Genomic DNA, 6805 nt, shown 5'->3' with positions numbered 1-6805 from the left:
AGCCAGGCGACTGGCAAACAAAAATAGATGTTTTCCTGGCCGTCCAACACAGAACCCCCTGTGTCACAACCGGCAGAAGCCCAGCAGAATTATTAATGGGCCGAAAGCTCAGGTGCCCACTAGACCGTTTAAACCCAAACTATACACCGGAGGGTTACAAGGGGGGACTCGAAAAAACAAGAGGGATGGAAATAGGCGACCGAGTGTGGGCACACAACTATGGTGAAGGCCCGATCTGGGTAGCAGGAAAAATCCTAAACATAACAGGTCCAAAATCATACTTGGTGGAGTTAAAGGACGGCCGAGTATGGAGGCGCCACATAGATCAAATAAGAAAACGCATAGCCGAACAATCCGAGTCAGACCTTTCGCCGCGAGCTTAAAACATATCTATTTTTTCGAGCAGGACTGGCTTAAATAGGGTTTTAATATGGATTTTATTGGGGTTTATTTTATATTTTGTATTGTATTTTAAATTTAGGCTATTGGAATAAGTTTTTTAAATATTGTTTTTATTGAAATGTATCGTTTTTATTTTATCTGCCTGTTCACCACCCTGAGTCCTTCGGGAGAAGGGCGGTATACAAATTAAATTATTATTATTATTATTATTATTATTATTATTATTATTATTATTATTATTATTATTATTATTATTATTATTATTATTATTATTATATCAAAACAACTTATTTTATGTGCAGCTAAAACCTGAAAATAACATTTAACTCATCACAGTACTTAAACAAAATGATTCAGTTGAGATCTGTATATGTGGGACTGATTGGGGTAGATTGTAAGGGTGACACCGAAATATAATTTTATGTCATTTTATTCTATTTTATATATTTATGTATTAAATTATATTGTAACTTATCCTATAACTATTGTATTTTACCTTACTCTTATTTTAAATTGTTTGTATAAGATTTTATTGGCGATATGTGTTTGTACCTTGTGCTTTGATATGGCCTATAGGCTAATCAAAGCTATCATTTTAAACTTTATTTTATTCCAATTCCATTTTAAATTGTCTTTATCAGATTTTAGTAATAAGCTGTGTCTGGAACTCTGCACTTTGATATGGCCCAATAAAATTGATTTATTTAATCAATAAAGTAAAAGTAGAAAGTAGATCTATTGTGCAATACACAGCAAGAGAGAGATAGAAACAAAAACATTATTTTCTGCCTCTACAAAATGCTCAAGTATTTTTGGGTCTAAATTCTACAGTACACTAAAAAAAGAGTGTATGCAAAGTTAACTTCAATTACATCAGAGAACTCTGGTTCAGGTATTGATGTTCTTAAACATACCAATGTTAATAAATGAAGGTACAGGTAAAAGTTCCCCTTGCACATATGTTGTAGTTGTTCCTGACTCTAGGGGGCAGTGCTCATCTCTGTTTCAAAGCCAAAGAGCCAGTGCTGTCCGAAGAGGTCTCCGTGGTCATGTGGCTGGCATGACTGAACACCAAAGGCGCACGGAACGCTGTTACCTTCCCACCAAAGGTGGTCTCTATTTTTCTACTTGCATTTTTTGTGTGCTTTCGAACTGCTAGGTTGGCAGAAACTGCGACAAGTAATGGGAGCTCGGCCTATTACGCGGCACCAGGGATTCAAACCGCTGAACTGCTGACCTTTTGATCGACAAGCTCAGAATCTTAGCCACTGAGCCACCCTGTCCATTAATGTTAATAGATACAAAGAGATAAACTGGAATTTTTCAGGATAAAAGCATGGAATTAGTGTTTATTTCTAGAACAGTTAGATAAATTTCATTAAAATAGCAAGGCCCTGCACAATTTACAGATAGTCCTTGATATATGCTCAAGTTTTTATATTTTATTCACTTATTGAAAGAAATTCAAGAAAGCCTTGACATAAACGAACTGGTAGCAAAACAAAAATTCCTAAATATAAATTACAGTATATGGCTAAAAAGAAAATGATAAGGAAAAACAACTCACGCACTTAATGCTGATGAAATGCTTTCATCAAGAGACAGCTTTCAAGTGAAATGATTTATTTCTGCTAGGAATACTCTTGAAACCAACATAAAAAAGATCAATTATAAATGAATGTGTTGTACAATCCCTTTTAATTGATTTAGAGGCCATAGAAAACCAGTTTGCTTTTTGCTTGTGGCATCTATTTGCTACCGGGCTCCTCAAAAGACTATCAGTCATTTACAATATATCTGATCAAAATCATAAAGGCAGTTACATATTGTAAAATCCATAAACTGTCTACCTGCTGTGTCCCTGATTAGCAGCAACTTTAGGGTTAAAGCTATGGATTAAAAGCTCTGTGAAACAGCTCTGCCTTTACTGCCTTCCTAAATGCCATCAGGAAGAGCGCCTTTGAGATTTCAGGGACGGAAAAATAGTAGAAAAGTACCCTGAACGTCACAGAAAGAGGGAAACCTTCAACTCCGCCACCTTCAACATGACCTGAGTATAACTCATAAAATCATCTGCTACAATGTCCTTCCTGTCAAAGACTACTTCAACTTCAATCACAATACACGAGCACACAATAGATTTAAACTTAATGTGAACCGCTCCAATCTTGATTGTAGAAAATATGACTTCAGTAACAGAGTTGTTAATGCCTGGAATGTGCTATCAGACTCTGTGGTCTCTTCCCAAAATCCCCAAAGCTTTAACCAAAGACTATCTACTATTGACCTCACCCCATTCCTAAGAGGTCTGTAAGGGGCATGCATAAGAGCACCAGCGTGCCTACCATTCCTGTCCTAAAGTTCCCCTTGATTGTATCCAATTTGTATGGTTATTTCATGCTTATATATACTGTTCTGTTTGACAAAAATAAATAAATTTTTTTTAAAAATCCATATTTGAGCCAAATACACCAGAAGGATCTTTCTATTTGAAGAAGATGGAAGCATACAGGCAACATGTCACAAAACATATACAGGTTACTTTGAATTGTACTCAGAAGCCTACTAGGAACCAGTGCAATAATCAGAACAGTGGTAGTCAACCTGGTCCCTACCGCCCACTAGTGGGCGTTCCAGCTTTCATGGTGGGCGGTAGGGGTTTTGTCCAATACTGAAGCACTTTCCTTTTTTTTAATTTAATTGACTTTTTAAAAAAATTTCATAGCATTATTTAAAAACATTTTCATTAGGTTTTCATAAAATTCCCCGTGACAATTTAAATATGTGAAAATATACTATTTGTATCGCCTGCGCATAAGTTTCGTTCACGTTATATAAGTGAAACTAAATGGCGCTATAGTGCAACCGCAAACAAAAGAGCCTCATCCCAGAATAGCTCGTGCATCTCCCCCCACACCACCCAGCTGTAACAGACATGCATAGCTGGTAGCCGGTGCCCCCCCCATCCAATCCATGATGCGCAAGAGGCATGCGCAGACCATGATACACAGCGCATTACTGTGGAACAGGTGAGAGGTTAGAAAATTTTACTACTAACAGAGATACAAAAGTGGGGGGTTGGTATAAAAAGGTTGACTACCCCTGCCCTAGAGAATTAGTGTTATATGGCTGCAAGGGCTTCAAGTCATCAGCAAGCAGATTGCTTTTTTTAACATCAGTTGTAATTTTCAGAGACCCTTTAAAGAAAATATCAAGCGGGGTGCAGTGCAGTAGAACATCCTATAAGTCAGCGGTTCTCAACCCGTGGGTCGGGACCCCATTGGGGATTGAATGACAATTTGCCAGGGGTCGCCTAAAACCATCAGAAATATGGGAAGTATACTTGCGAGTCAAAGAATCGCGCTCCAATGGTTGACTCCACAAGCCAGCTACAGGCTCTTCAAATCGCTAGCCGAATTCGGCTTCAGGCGCGATAAATTAAAAAAGAGAGAAATCTTTGCTCTGATGTCTCCCTCTCAAGCCAGCTGCAGTCACTCCCAATCGCTAGCCTAATCTGGCTTCAGGCGTGATAAACTTAATAGGGGAGGAGTCTCCGCTTTAATGCCTCCGTCCTCAAGGCAATCGCAAGCAGTTCAGATCGCTAGCCAATATGGCTTCAGGCACGATAAATTCAAAACGAAAATAATTTTATGGTTGGGGTCGCCACATCGTGGGGAATTGTATTAAAGGGGTCGCCACATCGTGAGGAATTGTATTAAAGGGGTCGTAGCACTATAAAGGTTGAGAACCACTGCTATAAGTGAATAGGGTGTAAGGCAGAGATGGCTAACTTTTTCCAGACCAAGTGTTCAAAGTGTGTGCTTGCGCACTTCAACACCCAAAATGCAATGCATGTGGCCATGTGCACCCCCCGCACACACCCCACTCCCCGTGCATGCGCAGCAGAGACATGAAGAACAGCTGGCAGGCAGGAGGCATGGCAGAGCTGAACTGGTATGACGACTCGCATGGCCACAGAGAGGCGCTGCGTGCCACTTCTGGCACGTGTGCCGTAGGTTCGCCATCACGCGTGTAGGGTATTGTTACCAGAGCCTCCCACTCCAGGATGGGCCACAACTGGAATACAAGTTGAAACCAGACAGGAGCTCATGGGCTTATACCTTCTGAGGGACTGTACCAAAGTCCTACAGAGCCAGATGTTTCTGGAGAAATAGCAATTGCACTTTGCAGAAATATAGCTTTTTGTACACAATTTGTTCCTTCTCATTGAGTTCTTTATTCTGGGATCAAACAATACCTTGCTTTGGATCAGAGGTGTCATGTAGATGCTGAGCAGCAGAAAAAAGAAAGATGAAGCCTGACATCTCACTAATAACCAACTGCTTCCAACCATTTCTGTTTCCAACTGCTTCCAACCAACTGCTTTTAACTGTTCCAACTGCTTCCACCCAATGGCCAACCAACCGCTTCCTACCAGCTGCTTCCAATCAACTGCTTCCAACCAACCTCTTTCCAACTACTAACTGGAATTGCCTCCTCAGAAAGAGATGGAGCCCTGCAATTCACAATGCCTACTAATATCCTAAGTAATCCAGAAAGATATCATGATTAATTGTATGGAAGGCCACAGAAAAAATTTAAAAGGACAAGGAGTGGTACATTCCCCAGGAGATTGTGAGTTCTAGTCCTGCCTTGGGCATGAAAAATAGCTGGATAAATTTGAGCCAGTCATTCTCTCTCAGACTAATCCACCTCAGAGGATTGTTGTTGTGGGGAAAATAGGAGGAGGAAGGTATATTAGTAATATTGCTACCCTGAGTTATTTATAAAAATAATAAAAGTGAGATATAAATAGATAAATTTCTAGTAAGGAAATCTACTTGTATAGATTTAATATCACTCAACAAGGAAGTGTGCATACTGGCCAAAACAATATCACAGGCCAAAAGAATAAATGAACTTGATTTTGGCATATCTTTATGCTGAAGATTATCTTCCTTATTTCTTTTCTTTTTTTTCATTTTTCATTTGACCTTTTGGTGGTCTATGCCAGAGTGCTTTGAAAATAAAATCTCTCAACTATGTCTGGATTTTCAGTCATTCTCTGCTATGCTGGTTTATGGCACTAACAGGATATGAGGTTCTGTGTACATTTAAGAATCTCTGGTCAAGAAGGTTGACATGCTAACAAGAAATATGAATTGGAAAAAGATGCAATATGTTGGACATATAGTGAGCAAATAATACTTGAACCTAGCAAAAAAATTGCCTTCCTGATTTTGCCTAAGATAATTTCTAGGGTTCATGATTTTTTTATTATTTAATTCAGATTCAAAAAATTTTATGTAGGCTTGACAAGTACTCCCATGTTTTTGCTCCATATTCATTTTGTATCTAAAATAACAGTAATAACAGTAACTGTAGACACTATCTCTTCATATATCTAAAGTTACTTTTAAATATATATCTAGATATATATCTAGATATCTACTGTTAGATATATATAGTTACTGTCATATAAGAGCCATACTTATCTAAACCCAATCAGAGGGGAAACGGAAGGGAATTGCATTTATATCTAGATACCAACATAAAGGTAAAGGTTTCCCTCGCACATATGTGCTAGTCGTTGCCAACTCTAGGGAGCAGTGCTCATCTCCGTTTCAAAGCCAAAGAGCCAGCACTGTCTGAAGACGTCTCTGTGGTCATGTGGCTGGCATGACTCAACACCAAAGGCGCACGGAACGCTGTTACCTTCCCACCAAAGGTGGTCCCTATTTTTTCTACTAGCATTTTTACGTGCTTTTGAAACTGCTAGGTTTGCAGTTTCGAAACTGCTAGGTTGGCAGGGGGACAGTGGCTCAGGGGCTAGGACGTTGAGCTTGTCGATCGAAAGGTCAGCAGCTCAGTGGTTTGAATCCCTAGTGCTGCCGTGTAACGGGGTGAGCTCCTGTTACTTGTCCCAGCTTCTGCCAACCTAGCAGTTTCGAAAGATACCAACATAAATAACATGAAATTCAGTGGTGAGAAAAGTATACTTTTTACACTTAGGCAAGGAAAACCAAATGTGCAGGTATAGAATAGGTGGTACCTGGCTCAATAGCAGTAACTGTGACGTGACGTGACGTGACATTACATCACGTCTCAACTGGTAGCAGCACCTGAACTATGAATGTTAGTTTTGTTTGGCAAGTTAGCAGCATAAAATTGATTCATTTCTGGACTCAAAAGCTAAGCAAGATAAAGTCTGGTTAGTCCTGGAATGGGATTCAATTAAGTGACACTAAAGATGCAGGCTAGGCTGGGAGGACATCTCCCAGGAGTACAATGGCAACCAATGCCATTAAAACTAAAAGGAGTCAACTTTAACTAGTTTTGCTAACAGACCATAAAACTTTGGTGGTTTATTGAGCCTGAGCCTTCTGGATGATCCTCCTCTACA

Source organism: Ahaetulla prasina, unplaced genomic scaffold (assembly GCF_028640845.1).
Source record: "Ahaetulla prasina isolate Xishuangbanna unplaced genomic scaffold, ASM2864084v1 Contig35, whole genome shotgun sequence".
Lineage (NCBI taxonomy): Eukaryota > Metazoa > Chordata > Lepidosauria > Squamata > Colubridae > Ahaetulla > Ahaetulla prasina.
Note: the sequence above shows the minus strand (reverse complement) of the source record.